Raw genomic sequence first — 17,163 nt, forward strand, 5'->3', positions numbered from 1 at the left:
GACTGCCTGCTCCAATGCAGAGACTGAGATTGGATCCCTGGTAGAGAAACTAAGATCCCACACCCCCTGCAGTGCAGCCAAAAAAAAGGAAGAAGAAAGGATGTTTAAAAAAAATAAGAAAAATGATCTAGCTCATACCTCCTCTCTGCATGGCTCAGCACTCCCACCTGGAGCAGAAGGGTCTGGAAAGCTCTGTTCTTGGCTGTTCATGTATCTGTCCTCATCCTTCTGGTTTCAGTTCAAACGTCAATCCAAAAGAAAGGCTTTCTCTGACACAACTTCCAAAGTATCCAAGCCACTCTCCTCCCTCACCTGGACCAGAGCAGTAGCTTTGGAACTATCCCCTGTGGACAGAGACTGTTTCCTTCCCTCCCAATATGGATGCCTTTCTTCCTTTACCATCTTAATCACTCTAAGTAGGACTTCAAGTACCATGTTGAGTAGATATTATCTTGTTCCTGATCTTAAAAGCTTTCAGTCTTTCACCACTGAATATAATGTTGGGTTTGGGTTTTTCATATGTGAACTTAATTATGTTGAGATAGCTTCCTTCTGTACCTAGTTTGTTGAGTGTTTCTATCATGAATTTTGTCAAATGCCCTTTTTGCATCAGTTGAGACCATCATGTTGTTTTTCTCCATCTCATTAATGTCATTTATTACATTGATTTTATTACAACATCAGGCATGTAGTGAAATTGTCCCCCATCTCCTGTTGCTGACCATCCTTCAGCTCTACAATTTCCCACCTCCTCTCCTTCTTCCAGTCAGTAACTGTTCTTGCCTGTTCACTCCATGCCAGCCCCTGTATGCCAGCTGTTGTACTGTGCTACTGTACTTTTCAAGGCACTGTACTGAAAGATTCAAAATGTTTTCTTTATTCTTTGTATTTGTTTTTATTTATTATTTGTGTGAAAAGCATTATAAACATATTACAGTACAATTCTATAATAGCTGATTGTGCTAGTTGGGTACCTAAGCTAACTTTGTTGAACTTACAAACAAATTGGACTTACAAACACACTCTTGGAAAGGAAATCATTCCTATGTAGGTAACTTGCTGTATCTTCTCATTCAATAGTTCTATGAAGCGGATTGAGGCAAACTGAATGGAATCAGACTACACTGCTAGATCTAGATACCAAACGTGCAAACATTTACTCCAGAATTTTGAGCAAATGAGCTAAAATATATAAACCTTTTTTTTTTTTTCTACCCACAGTCAGCCAGACTGAAGGATACAGACAGAGGTTCCAGACCACAAAGTCCACCCAGGTTCTGCAATGAGATTGCCAGACTGAGAAGTCTAAGGGAACAATCCTCACAAAACTCCCCTTGATTCACACTCCAGCTGGTAGATTGAGGGTCTGCAGGACCCCTCTCATTTCAGACCAGCTGACTATATCTGAGGGTGCTCACAACTTCCTTCAAGATGAAGAATTTCCTAGAACAACTCACAGCATTCATAAAAATTAGATATACTTAGTATGTTTATATTTACTATTGTATACAATTGTTGTTGCTGTTGTTCAGTCCCCAAGTCATGTTTGACACTTTGCAACCCCATGGACTACATCACACCAGGCTTCCCTGTCCTTCACGATCTCCCAGAGTTTACTCAAACTCATTTCCATTGAGTGGGTGATGCAATTACTATTACTGTTTAATTATAGCCAAAGGATACAAATGAGAATCAGCCAAGGTAAGAGGTGCAGAGTGGAATAGGGGGGTGTGGTGCGGGGGTGTTCCAAATGTGAGCTTCCTGGTTCTCAGGAATGTGTACAGACTGTCACCAACCCAGACTGTCGCCAACCCAGGGGGCTCAGCAGACCTCAATATTCAGAGTTCATACCTGTGTTTCTTTATGTAAGCTTGGGCGATTGAGTCATTGCCATGTGGCTGAACTCAGTCTCAGCTCCCCGCTTCCTGGAGGCTGAACTGATGGTCACCTGGCCAAAAGCCCTCATCCTCTAATCACATGGTAAGTCTTCCTCATTAGCATAATGCAATCAATGGCAAACCACTCCAGTATCCTTGCCTGGAAAATCCCATGGACTGAGGAGCCTGATGGGCTGAAGTCCTTGGGGCGACTGAGTGACTAACAGAACCATCTCATTAGCACAAACCATGCGGTGTGGACTTGAAGATCCACCATGAATAACTAGGATACCTCATCCCCCAGGTAACTCCAAGAGTCTAGAGGATACTTCCTAGTAACTGGGGACAAAGGCCAGATCTCTGTGAACTGAACAAAATTTTAATTATATGTTTCCCAGTTTATAAAATGAGTTTAATAGCAATCTTATGTATTGGATTTTTCAAGAATTAGATGAATTTGACATGTAAATTACTTGTGTAGTTCATGGAAAACTCCTGAAAAAAATTTTAGTTATTATTATGATTATGTTTTCTTTTTCTGCTTGTCCTAATTCATTTACTCTCTTGGCAACTGTATAATGAGAGTCTTCATAGTTCAATTCTCAGAAGAAAGTTCACATATTTGCAAATGGAGCTGTAGAAGCAATCTAGGAGTCACCTTGAGGACTTGGAGAAATTAAAAGCTCTAGCCGATTTTCCCAAAGTAAGCATGAAAATTAAGTATGTAATAGTAATTTATGATATTGAGTGAGCTGTTACATGCAGATCACCATTCAAAGTGAAACTCAGAAAAATGTGGGGAATATTACAGAAAGTGATTAGTGGGCTCAAAATTGATTAAATGAAATTTTTTCTACTTTAATTTTTTTCAATTTATGGAAGAAAAATATTTTTTTAATTTGTTTATTTTCTCACATTGCAGTAAAACATGAAAATAACGATCAGTATGTCCAGTTAGGCTATGTGTCTGAGAAAAATATCTGCTTATCTAATGTGCCAACTCAATAACATAAAATACCTCTGCCTAAGGAAAATAAATGAGTAAAAGAAATATATGGAGGCTATTAATTTCACAGATGAAACCACTCCAACAAATTCTCATTAACCCCTGTACTAAAATGTTCTGTGAGACCAGTTTGTGTCCTGCCAGAACCGCATATTTAATTTCTCTTTATAATTTTAATTTTTTTCTCTGTATTTTTCCCAAAGGCCTCAGTGTTAAAATTAGAAATTATGCATCACAATTATAAGGTTGATCTTTAACTCTATCCGCCTGTTGCTCATCTCTGGCTAAAGTGTAGAGTAATATACGGTGGTGTACAGTGAATGAATGAGAAAAGTACGTTTTAAATTTCCATTTGTTTCACATGTAATTGGCATACTTGATAATGCCCCCAGTGATTTTAAACAATTAATGTTACATTATTTGGGTCATATAACAGAAATAAAATGCTACCTTTATTTTATGATTCACATTATCAATGAATACAATAAAGCTATGAATCTTAGATGCAATCCTGGCAATGTTGGTCCACACGGTAGTCAGAGTCTGACTCAGAAATAATATGGAAACATGCAATCCTGTTTGTTACATTTTCATGTATGTTGTTGTTCAGTCACTAAGTCCTATCCGACTCTTTGTGACCCCACGGACTGCAGGCTTCCTTGTCCTTCACTAACTTCCAGGGATTGCTTAAATTCATGTCCATTGAGTCGGTGATGCTATCTAACCATCTTGTCTCCTGCCATTCCCTTCTCCTTTTGCCTTCAATCTTTCCCATCATCAGGATCTTTTCCAATGAGTCAGCTCTTTGCATCAAGTGGCCAAATAACTGGAGCTTCAGCTTAAGCATCAGTCCTTCCAATGAATATTTAGGATTGATTTCCTTTAGGACTGACTAGTTGGATCTCTTTGCAGTCCAAGGGACACTTTAGAATCTTCTCCAGGATCACAATTCGAAAGCATCAAAATTCTTTGGTGCTCACCTTTCTTTGTGGTCCAGATCTCATATCCTTACATGACTATTAGAAAAACCATAGCTTTGACTAGACAGACCTTTGTTGGCAAAGTAATGTCTCTACTTTTCAATGTGCTGTCTAGGTTTGTCATAGCTTTCCTTCCAAGGAGCAAGCATCTTTACTTTCATGGCTGCAGTCACTGTCTGCAGTGGTTTTGAAGCCCAAGAAAATAAAACCTGTCACTGTTTCCATGTTTTCCCCTTCTATTTGCCATAAAGTGTTGGGACCAGATGCCATATCTTAGTTTCTTGAGTGTTAAGCCAGCTTTTTCACTCTCCTCTTTCACTTTCATCAAGAGACTCTTTAGTTCCTCTTCAGTTTCTGCCATTAGAGTGGTATCATCTGCATATCTGAGGTGGTGATATTTGTCCTGACAATCCTGATTCCAACCTGTGATTCATCCAGCCCAGAATTTTTCATGATGTACCCTGCATAGAAGTTAAATAAGCAAGGTGACAATTTATAGCCTTGATGTACTCCTTTCCCCATTTGGAACCAGTCAGTTGTTCCATGTCCAGTTCTAACTGTTGCTTTTTGACCTGTATGCGGGTTTCTCAGGAGACAGTAAAGTGCTTTTGGAGTTCCCTTGCTTTCTCTATGATCCAATGAATGCTGGCAATTTGATCTCTGGTTCCTTTCCCTTTTTAAAACATTCCAGGTTCTTAGGCAATATTTTTTTTTTACATCAGACTTTACTTTCACCACCACTGCATTTATGCTAAGTCACTTAAGTTGTGTTCAATTCTTTGTGACCCTGTGGACTGTAGCCTGCCAGGCTCCTCTGTCCATAGGAGTCTCCAGACAAGAATGTTGGAGTGGGTAACTATGCCCTTCTCCAGGGGATCTTCCAGACACAGGGATCAACCCCGTGTCTTATATCTCCTGCATTGGCAGGCAGGTTCTTTACCACTAGCGCCACCATAACTGAGCATTATTTCTGCTTTGACCCAGGCTCTTCATTCTTTCTGGAGTTATTAGTAATTGCCCTCTGCTCTTGCCCAGTAGCATATTGGACACCTTTTGATCCAGTGAACTCATCTTCCAGTATCATATCTTTTTGCCTTTTCATACTTCCCATTGAGTTCTCATGGCAAGAATACTGGAGTGGTTTGCCATTTCCTTCTCCAGTGGATCACGTTTTGTCAGAACTCTCCACTATGACCCATCCATCTTGGGTGGCTCTGCATGGCATGGCTCATGGCTTCACTGAGTTTCAGAAGCCTCTTCACCAAGACAAGGCTGTGATCCTTGAAGGGGTTTCATATATGTATATTCATTTAACTGACAGTTTTCCATCTAGGTATTAGTCCAATGTTGCCCATGGATTGAAAAAACTTATACTATCAAACTGGGGGGGGAGTGTGGGGTGGGGAAAGCCCAACCTGCATTTTAGTATCTCTAAGACTTGCTTTACAGACTCATTTAGCAAGTACTTTGGATGTGGGCATGGAATGAACTCACACATGATGGGGAAAACCCAAGATAACTTTAAATTTGTCAGTTTCTCTTGTATCTGCTGGCAACCAAAATTTGTCCCTGGCCATCTGCCTTCACGAGGATTAGGTTAGTAGCCACTGTAGCTGCTGACATTCAACACCCCCTGAAAGGAGTTCAGGGCAGAGACCAGAAACGAGGTGCTCTGTGCTCTGGGGAAAACTGACAGAACAGGTCTTCAGACAGATATTTTCAGAAGACTTCATGAGCCCAACTCTTGTATCTACTATCTAGCATGCATGCATGCTAAGTCACTTCAGTCATGTCCAAGTTTTTGTGGCCCCTTGGATGGCAGCCCACCAAGCTCCCCTGTCCCTGGTATTCTCCAGGCAAGAACACTGGAGTGGGTTGCCATTTCCTTCTCCTCTCCTATCTAGAAAAGCACTAAAATAATTAACAGAGACATCTGCTTCTTGTGACTAGCAACAAGCATCCGCCAAAATATGTGCTTAACTACAGGTACCCATTCTCCAAAACCACACATATACTGACCTTCGCCCCCACCTCCATCCTGCCTCTTTGGAGCAGTTTCTCAGAGCTGTCTTGGAAGCAGTCTCCTGGACTGCAGTCCTCATTTTGCCCCAGATAAAATTTAACTCACAACTCTCACACTGTTCAATTTTTTTCTCTGTCAGCACTGCCAATTTTGGTTTTGTATATTTTGACTCAGAAACCTTAGCAGTTTAAATTTCTATACTGAACCACACTCAACTTCAAATGATATAAGAAGTTTGAAAATATTAACTCTAATTTGTATATTATGGTTATCATGGATTTTAGCTCTTCATTTTTCTTTGACTCTGTGAGGTATAATGTTGTATACTCCATGTTTACTGAAATATGCCCTCAGGTTACAATTTTGCTTGCTCACCATTGCTTTTTCCCTCTCAGACCTCTCAACTAGAGGTGCTTTTAGTCAGGACAGGCTGGAATATACCCTTTGCTTAAGGTTTATTTGTGGTAAATGTCCTAGTTTTTGTTTACATGAAAATGCCATTAGTTTGCTCTCGTGTCTAAGATACAGTTTTGTAGACTACATACTTCTGTGTCTGTGGTTATCTCTTTCAGAATTTTGAAGCAGTAGCCATTGTCCCCTGGTTTCTATGGAACAATCAGCTGACCATCCAACTGTTAGTTCTTGGATTGTAATCAGCCAGTTGTCTGTGGTTCCTTGTAAGATCCATATGTCTGCAGTGATCTGCCATTAGCTGCATTGTGTTTGGGTGCCTATAACCAGGAGGAGAGACAGGGTCAGGGGGCCTCACCCTGGCACCACCCACATTTGAGGCTGGATAGGTCTCTATGGTGGAGGCTGTCCCCTATCTTGTAGGAGGATTAGCAGATACCTGGGCTTTACTCAGTCAGTGCCGCCTGCTAGACCACAGCCCCCTCCCCAGCTGTGTCCACCAAAAGTGCCCCCAGAAATTGCAAATATCCCCAGGGAGCAGAGTCATTTCACATTGAGAACAGCCTAGTTAGTTTAAACAACAATCACAAAAACACCTTCAAAATGTATCAGTAGATTATAACAACAAATATTTATGTCTCATCTATGCTACATGCCCATTGAGGGTTGACCATGGCTTTGCTCCATGTCTTCATTTGTCTGGGATCTAGACTGGTAGATAAGCCTTTATTTAGGGCATTTCCTGGAATCACGGCAGGAAGAGAATGAAAGGGAAGAATAGCTGGACAAAATACACACTAACTCTTGACACTTCAGCTTAGATGAGAACCTTGACACTGATACTTCCACTTCATTAACTAAACAAGTTGCACTGCCAAGCTCAATATTAATTGGGTGAAAAATATTTTCCTCCATAGGAAGGATCAGGAAATGTTTGAGAGTAATAATACAGTCTCACAGAAGATGAATATGCTTTCATTTATTTGACCTCTTGAATCTGCTGATTGCAATCTTTTGTCACCTCTAAAGGAAATCCATCCTGAATATTCACTGGAATGACTGATGCTGAAGCTGAAGTGCCAATATTTGGCCACCTGATGCCAAGAGCTGACTCGTTAGAAAAGACCCAGATGCTGGGAAAGATTGAAGGCAGGAGAAGGGGACGACAGAGGACGAGATGGTTGGATGGCATCACCGACTCAATGGACATGAGTTTGAGCAAGCTCCAGGAGATCGTGAAGGACAGGGAAGTCTGCTGTGCTGCAGACCACGGGATTGGAAACAGCAGGACACGACTGAGTGACTAAACAATATACTCTCACTATAACTTCTAAAGTTACCTCTCTTCATTGTTCTTCTCTTTCAGAATTTCGATCAGTGGTGTATTCAACTTTCTAAACACTCTTCTTATCTTACGCTCTCATTTTTACATATGATTAATCTTTGTACTTCATTCTGAATAATATCTTTAAATACATCTTTCAATCTACTCATCTTCTCTCTAGCTATATTTAAGAACCTATCCTTCTGTTGATTACTCCTAAATTTTTATGTGTACATTTGACTTAATAAAGATGTACATTAATATTTCTGCATTACTACTAATAATTAGAGAGCTTTGATCCGTCTTACACTATAAAATTTGCCTGGCAAAGTAGTCCCTCTGTGTATTTACAATCTCAATTTTTTAATTTATCATCACTAAATTGTTTTTATATTTTTCATATATGTAAATTATGCATTTACCAGCATCATTTTAATTTTTTACTATAGTTTTCTTCTTTTCTAAAAACTTCCTCCTTTCATTTCAGCAAAATTTTATGACTGACAAAAATTAACCCTTATTTTAAGTATCTTCATTTTACCCTCACTATTGAAGGAAAATTTAGGTTGATAGTTATGTTCTCTCAGTATATTCAAGGTCATGTTTTTTTTAATTCCTCATTCTTCACTAATATGAAATTTACAGTCAAATTATAATTCCTGCAATTGTTTATAATGTATGATTTATCACTGTTCACTTTAATATATTTACCTTCATCTTTGTTGTTCTGTAGTTTTTCTATGATAAATCTCAGCACCTAATTAAATATCAGGACTTAAGTTACTTCTATAATCTGAGGAATTATTTTTTTATCAGTCCAAGATATCATCTATTACTTACACTAATTTTGCTTCTTCTCTATTTTTATTTGTTTTTTCTTTTGAACCCCTGTTAGATAAATGTTGCCTCTATCTTAGTCTACCTTTGATATCGCAATGTTTTAATATTTTCAATCTGATTTTTGTTTTTGCTTTTTTCTGTGTTTAATCAACTGGAAGAGAAGATACTTTCTTATACAGGGCACAGGACATTTTAAAAGATGCTATAAATAGGTACAAATAAATGCAGAACAAACTGGCCACTTAAATGCATAAAAAGTAGGAAGAGTTTTCTGTATCATATAAATAATGAAAAATTTATTCAATGGCAAGCAACAAAAAAAAATTCAGTATTTTAGGTAAAAATGCAAAAACAAGCATTCTCATACATTAAATGCAAATCATTATCTGAGTGAAGTAGACTCTTGCTCTTATATATATATATATATATACACAATGTATAATAATATATAAATATATATATAATGTCTTTTTTTCTTAGTTTGTTACCAAAAATTCTTAACACTATAATGGGTGAAGAATAGCAAGAAGGTTTATAAAAAAAACAGAAATTATCTAACAATATTGCTAAACTCTGTTACTTTGTACCTAGGCTTGTAAATTTTTACTATCCTTTCATTATACACCCTGAAATAAAAAGGAAACAATAGGAAAATCTATTTCATTCATCCTTCCAATAATTCTTACAATCATCACCATGATTCCAAGCTCAAAGCAATCAGCCAAACGTAACTTCTTGTCCACTTGAATCTTCATAGCTGTGACATTTCATTCCACCTTCCCTTTGACCAAGACTTCTCATAGGACCAGTCCCAGCTACACTGCAGTAAGATATTAATAGCTTTCCTACTAGTCAGTAAAGGAAATGAATAAATTTAATTAAATCTTTGACCTTCAGATCTGAAAAATAACAAAAACAAAACAAAAAAATTGTCCCTGGACCAAAAGAACTTAAATCATTATTGATTGTTGTGGGCAAATGATGGGTTGAACAGATGGAAGCCACTCTTGGGAAATTCTGTTCAGCCAAAGAAAAACAAAGGTCAATATATCTCATGTGAGTAAGTAACTCTGAAAATTATACAGGGGTTTCTGCTTTATGTGGAATATTTCCAAACAAAAATCTCTGAATGCTCACTATAATGTTACCAAGCTTTCCATATATCTACAGCTAATTCTTCTCTTTCTTGATATTACCCAAAACAGCAGCAAGCATCTGCTGGGAACTGGTGGTGACGAAGGTCACAAATTGTTCCTATGCTAAGCACATCTGAGTGGGTTTAGAGCAGAAATACTCCAAGAGAAAGGAAGAGAAAGATAGCCTTCTATATAATGGCTCATGTTGTTAATGTTTATAAATTTCAGAGAGAAGTAGCTTGAAAGAAATTCGTTCACCTTTCTGTAATATCAAAGCAGATATTTCCAACTAAATAATAATTTTTGCTTTCTTTTTGTTTGTCAATGGAAAAGGTGACCTTGAAAGCACATAAACGATCTATCAGAATTGGACATCAAAATACCCCAGTGACATTTAGATTGCTTTTACTCCTACAGACATAGGGAAGATGCAGGTCATTGGAGCACAACGAAGAAAGCATATAAGTAAGCGTCATTTAAAATGATGCTATATAAAAACTTATCATTCTTTATTTGGCCATTTGAAAACCCCAGGTCCTTCATGACACTAAAGTTTCTGTAGAAATTTCATCTTCTCCCCTACTTCTAGAGGGACCAGGTAGGTGGTTTCCATGGAAGATGGGAATAACCCTACCTGAGTGCCCTAAACAATCAGAGATAGCTCGGAGACAAGCCTGGAGCCTGCTGCTTCATTGTCTCCATGCTTCTCTGACTTAGAGAAGTTTTCCTGCTTCTGGCCCCTCCTTCAACTCTCCTGATCCCCCTATGGCAGTCTTGGTGAGAAAGACATAGACTAACCCTTCCTTCATTGGTTTCCCTAATAAACTGTACGAACTGTGGAAATGCAGGAACCAGCAATCACTTTCCACCATCTCAGCCATCATCAGCATCATTGTATAGGCAGGAAGAAAATAAAACTTCAGCAAACAGTCCTTTACTGGGAAAATAAGTGGCCTGAGATAACTCCCTTCAGAACTGCTCAGTTACACTAACACAAGAATTTAAGAAAAACAAAAACATTCATTCACACTGGTGACAGCATCACGAGAATATGTAACAAATTGTATATTGATGTTGCCCTGAAGAATGCCACTTCTCTTGCTTGGCGTTTTAATGCTAGTGCACTCTCAAGTTCCAGATGACAGCTGCAGAGCCAACATTTTAAGGCCATCAGAAAATTCATGCTACACAGTGGTCACAGCTGGACCCGTCGATCAAACTCTTTTTGCTCCAGTGAGATTCAGGAGTTGTCAGATAATTGAACAGTGCATGTTCTGGACTTGAGAATTTTAGCCATGGGAGCTAGATAGAGAAGAAAGTAAAATGTCAAGCTTTTCTTGTCATTTTAGCCTGAGAGGAAGATTTTTAAAACTCTGCATGATGCTAGGATGCTTCACAGTATCTGCATTCAGAACTGGGCCCTATAGTTGCTATCAGCTCCATTGGTCCTTGAGGTGGAGAGCATTTAAATTTAAACGTTGAGGATTGAATTAAAATGCTGATTCTTACCCTTGTGAAGGCAGATTGTTCAGTATGCATGAATATTCCTGTCTTCCTGGCCAGGGTCCAAACTAAGAAAAAGAAGCTTATGATTCACTATCTCAACAGCTCTACTATTTGTGCACCTACAGGTGATACCTATCAGTTAAGATGGTTTTCACTGGATGATACAGAAAACCCTGATTCTAAAGGCTCAGGTTATGACATTACTTTTTAAAATCCTATATAAAAGCACTTTGAAACTAAGGCAGCTCCAAATTCAGTGCAATCGGGGCTTCAGTTGCACTGCCTCTGGGGCTGCCTGACTTTGCCATCTGTTCTTTTGTTTCACACTACACTCAAGAACACCGTCTGTACACCAACCTCAGCATCAGTGCCTTAGACATGTTTCAATTCATGTCATACTCATTTAATTCATGTCCTGCTCGGTAGACCTCTTATTATTCTTATTTTCACATGAGGGGACTTGAAGTACATATTGACTAAATTATTCTTAGAATATCCAATGTTGCCCACTTCACGGAGAAGGGGAAGGAGTCATGGGAGACTGGGTACCTTGCACAAGACCAGGTGGCCATCACGTGGCCAAGCTGGGGATATACGCCAGCATCCCATTTGGAAGCCTGTCTTCTTAACTGTCAGGCTGTCTAATCTTATGCTTGCAAGTCAGACTGGCCTCTTCAGGAATTCCTTACACATGGGAGAGTGTCAAAGGGTAGATGAGGAGCCCGTTCCCTTGTGTTCACTTTAAGAGCCAGAAGCCCTTTGCCAAGAGCCCCTGCAGACCTTTGCTCAGGTCTCACTTGCCAGAACTGTCACACCTGCCCCACCAGGTGGTCACTGGCAAGTGGACCAGCAGCACTGTGATGGGCTCCTGCCCTCAGGATTCATCCTGCAGGGATGCGGAGCTGGGCTCACCCAAGTCTCCTGGAGAAGGAATCTCAGGACAACTCTGCCCACAGGGACTTGGAAAGGACAGTACGGTGCCCACAGCAGGGTGTCTGCTGTAGGTGTCCACCCTAGAAGCCACGTTCCCAACATGTTCAAGCAGACACCAAGCATGTGAAGCCAAAAAGTCCATAGCCTCAGTCTTCCCTTTGGAATTTCAAATCATGACGTCATTGTGCCAGGCACACCTCAGAGAAGACAATGCCTGGAACAAATCTATCCCCATTTGGATCCACCTTAAACTGGAAATCTGTTCTTTGCTCTGACAACATATGTGTTGAAAACCTATGTGCCATTTTTCTGGTGTTACAGATACAGAGTGAGGAAGAAATCAGATTTGTGGAATTTACATGATAGTGGAGGAAAGACTTGGCCCAGAAAATGTAAATGAAGATTATAATAGCAAGGGAAGGGCCAGAGCTCAGAGTGGTGGGATGAGGTGGGGGATATTTTAGAAAGGGTAGTGTAACAAAGCTTCTGAGAAAAAGTGACAATGGATAAAGGTTTCAACAACATGAAGGAAAAAGGAGGTAGCTTGATGGAGTTTAGCATCAAGACTCTGAGGCTCAAGGACATTGAATGCCAGGGCAGCTGCACACTTATACAAACATCACCGCCTGTGCCTCTGGTCCCTCAACTGCACAAAGAGGACATCTCATATGACCATAAGGAGGATTAAATGAATGAGTACCTGTCATGATCCTTGTACTATAGGGCACCTGGGACTGTGTGAGTGCTCAGTAAAAGTGAGCTCTTGTCATCTTTGAAATAGTAATCTGGGTAGAAGTGAGAGTAGGTTATCCTAATAGCAAAGATGCTCCTGGGAAACAAAAGGCAAGGTGGGAGTCTGCAAAGTGGAGGCTGAGTGAACAGGGAAGAACGTGGTGGGGGATGCAATCTGAGATGGAGGCTGGGGCCTCAATACTCCCCTTAGTAAGTCCCAACTCTGGCTCTTCATCAGATGACCTTCAGATGAGTTAATCTGAATGTCTAAATGAAGCTCAGGGTTAGATTCTGAAGTTCAGCCAAAGAGGAAAATCACTGATGTCCATTTTGCCTGCTAAAGAAAGGAGCTTAACTTTTTATTTTAAGAGAAACACCAAGCCACTGAAATATCCATGGTGCCCTGCCCTCTTCTGCCTTCAACCTTATTTCTGCACATCGAGTTCTTGACTGTCGTTCAAGGATGTCAGATTCTCTGAGGCTAGAAGTCTCCGATGACAACTGTTCCTTCCTCCGGACCACCAGTACTTTTCCTTTACCTCTGGATGACACAGAACCTCATAGACTGTGTTGTGTTGTGTCCATGCCTTTCATTCCACACCAGGAGGTAAATTCTTCCACTGTAGGAACCAGTGTCTTGCACATTAAGATACAAAGAGGTATTTTTAAAGAATGAATTTAGGGGCCTTTCTTAGAAACAATGACTAAGAATAAAAGCTAATGTTATGTAAGGACTTCCCTGGTGGTCCAGTGGCTAAAACTCCATGTTTCCAGTGCAGGGGACCTGGATTCAGTCCTTGGACAGGGAACTAGATTGCACGTGATGCAGCTAGACTTTGCATGTGCTCAATCACTCAGTCGTGTCTGACTCTTTGCGACCCCATGGACTGTAGCCCACCACAACTTCCTCTGTCCATGGGATTTTCCAGGCAAGAATACTAAAAGATCCCACATGTCACAAGGAATATCAAAGATCCCTAGTGCTGCAACTAAGACACGGCACAGCCAAATAAATATTTTTTCTAAAAAAGATATAAAAGTAAAGCTAATGTTATGCCAAAGTCCCCATTGCCTTGGCAAAGCAGCCAACTCAACATACATCCAAACAAATGTCAAGCACTGAAAAATGAAGAGACCAGAGATATTTTCATCAGGTTAGAGATAGTTGCTGAAATTGGAACCACATAGAATGTCATGATGCAAGAAGGAAAGAAAGACAAAATAAGAACGTAAAATGTGGGTTCTAAGTTTTATTTGCTCCAACAAATTAAAGTAACATAAATCACAAAGTTGGAATAGGAAATGGCAACTCACCCCAGTATTCTTGCCTGGAAAATACCATGGACAGAGGAACCTGGTGGGCTACAGTTCATGGGGTCACAGAATTGGACATGATTGAGCACCTAAGCATAGGTCTTCATCATGGTACACAAAAATGATAGATTCAATTTAGGAGCAATTTTTAAAGAACCAGAAAAAAATGATGGGAAAATGGGATCCCTCAATTTAGACTGATTTAAGACAAAATTGTTTGAAGGCTTAAGTGTGTGTTCTACTTCCTAGATATAAATGTGCTCAGCTTTATGTGCACAATTTATATTGATTTGTCATGTATCGTCTGTTTTTCATGACTGTGATCGGCCACCAGTTTGTCATAAGTTCACAAGTGGATGAATATTGAATGGGAAAGAAAGAAAAGTTAGCTTCTGGGGCTTCTCATGTGTTTTACAATAAAATAAATAAGAAAAAATTAGGTTGTCAAATAGAGGTGAACTCCATGTAGAACAATGGCAGTCACTTTACTTGGGAACTTACCTTGAACAGCAGTCTACAAACAAAATAACTGTTAAAAATGGCCTTGTGAGTTCAGGGCTGGAAAAGCATTTAAATGTCTGGCTAACTCTCGTTCATGTTGTGATGTATAGCTCTCTTGGGTGCAGACTGTCAAACTGAGTTAATGTCAATGAAAGAAAATGGGAGATGGACTTTCAGATGTTCTCATTCAGCTAAAGAGAAAATTACAGTTCAGAGTTTTTACTAAGGTAGCTTTTCAAACATCCACTCAGTGGAATGGAAACAGTGCTTTAGAAGAGAGGGCTCGTGGGAATACTAAAAGAACTTGGCATCACTCATCATTTTTTACAGCGAATCCAGGCCATCACTTCTGTGCTTTCAACTCAAAAGAGTAAACAGGTGCTAAAGATAAAGTGATCTTTCCTGTAGCTCAGACGGTAAAGAAGCTGCCTGCAATGAAGAAGACCTGGGTTCGATCCCTGGGTCAGAAAGCTCCTCTGGAGAAGGGAATGGCAATCCATTCCAATATTCTTGTCTGGAGAATCCCATGGACAGAGGAGCCTGGCAGGCCACAGTCCATGAGGTTGCAAAAAGTTGGACATGACTGAGCAGCTAACACTATTACTACTAAAGATAGTAATCACTGGATTCAGGTGGTCACTCAGTTGGTTAGGTGAATCGGGAATAGGTACTTTTAAGCAGCTTCCATCAAACCAACTGCCTACATCAACCAGCTGACACCTTCCATTCCCTCTCAGTTCATCCTCGCCAATGTTGGCCACAGCCTGTGACCTTCTGAACCTCGCCTTCTACAGACATTACGTCTGGAATGGTACCACAGCAGCCTTTAAAGTTGATAGCAGGGGCATTCAAGATAATCTATATGGGATTTTCTTCATTTTTTTTTTTTTCCTTTCCTTAACATACAGCAAAACTTGGGCTTTGGTAAATGCAAATGTAAAAAACTTGGACTGAAATTTTTTTAAATTCAAATTTTACACAAACTATACCTGTATATATCATTCACTGGGAACCTTAAGTCTCCTTCTGTTTGCCAAACTCAAACATTGGTACAGCATCTGACAGCTAAATATTTGGAGCTATCTCATTCTGGATGGTCCTCTGACCAGCAATTTAATTTCAGAACATCACCACTTTTGTCAGTAAAGCAGGGTTTATGCAGTTCTTTGACTTTGTTTTCGTTGGTGGTGATTATTGGCTTTTATAAAGTATCTGCTGTTATGTTTTGAAAAATAGAATGGAAAACAAAAATTAAAGTGTTGATACTTGTTCTAACAAGTCTCAAAAACTTAACAAGGATGGATAAGATTAAACTGGTCACCTGCCCCAATAAACTACTCAGGTGGCCTGAAGTTAATCGGAAGTTGGTCTGAAGTTAGTCAGCCATGAGCACAATTGTGAAGTTAGAGATCAAAACGTAAGACATATGCAATGCTAGAAGTATCCCTAATTGTAACCTGAAACTTGTCTTTTAAATTATTAGTAAAGTTTGTATAGGTCTTTTGTTTTATGAATTCTTTTTCCTCTTCAACTTAGAGTAACTGTGTGTTCATGGGAGACTAAAGCTTTGCCTACTGCTATGAGACTAGCTATTGACTGGTGGAGGGATTCCAGGTTATTTAAATTTCTACAGATATGCAACTGAAAAAAAATAACCTCCAAATGGATCTAATGTCAAGAGTAAAAGCAAATGAGGTCTTAAGATCTGAAACTACTGTATATCTGCAGGTGTTAAAAGGAAATGTCCCTGTGAAGACATTACTATACAGGATAAAAGGAAGCATTTGGTGTAATTCAGTCCTATCTCTAATAATTTAACAATTTTAAGTAAACTAGGAAACATGAACATAAGAGTCAATAAAATACTGAGCACAGAGTCAAGTATGGAAACTCAAAACTGGGAGATTGAGTAACTCATGGAAGCTAAGGGAAGAGAATTAGACAAGGCTGTGGTCCATGTGATCAGATGGGCAAGTTTTCTGTGATAATGGTTTCAGTGTGTCTGCCCTCTGATACCCTCTCGCAACACCTACTGTCTCACTTGGTTTCTCTTACTAGCCCATCTGATCACACGGACCATAGCCTTGTCTAACTCGATGAAACTAAGCCATGCCATGTGGGGCCACCCAATACAGACAGGTCACGGTGAAGAGATCTGACGGAATGTGGTTCACTGGAGAAGAGAATGGCAAACCATTTCAGTATTCTTGCCTTGAGAACCCCATGAACAGTATGAAAAGGCAAAATGATAGGATACCAAAAGAGGAACTCCCCAGGTCATTAGGTGCCCAATATGCTACAGGAGATCAGAAGACAAATAATTCCAGAAAGAATGAAGGGATGGAGCCAAAGCAAAAACAATACCCAGTTGTGGATGTGACTGGTGATAGAAGCAAGGTCTGATGCTGTAAAGAGCAATATTGCATAGGAACCTGGAATGTTACGTCCATGAATCAAGGCAAATTGGAAGTGGTAAAACAGGAGATGGCAAGAGTGAACGTTGACTTTCTAGGAATCAGCAAACTAAAGTGGACTGGAATGGGTGAATTTAACTCAGATGACCATTATATCTACTACTGT

The sequence above is a fragment of the Budorcas taxicolor genome, chromosome 17 (genome assembly GCF_023091745.1).
Source record: "Budorcas taxicolor isolate Tak-1 chromosome 17, Takin1.1, whole genome shotgun sequence".
NCBI classification, from domain to species: Eukaryota; Metazoa; Chordata; class Mammalia; order Artiodactyla; family Bovidae; genus Budorcas; species Budorcas taxicolor.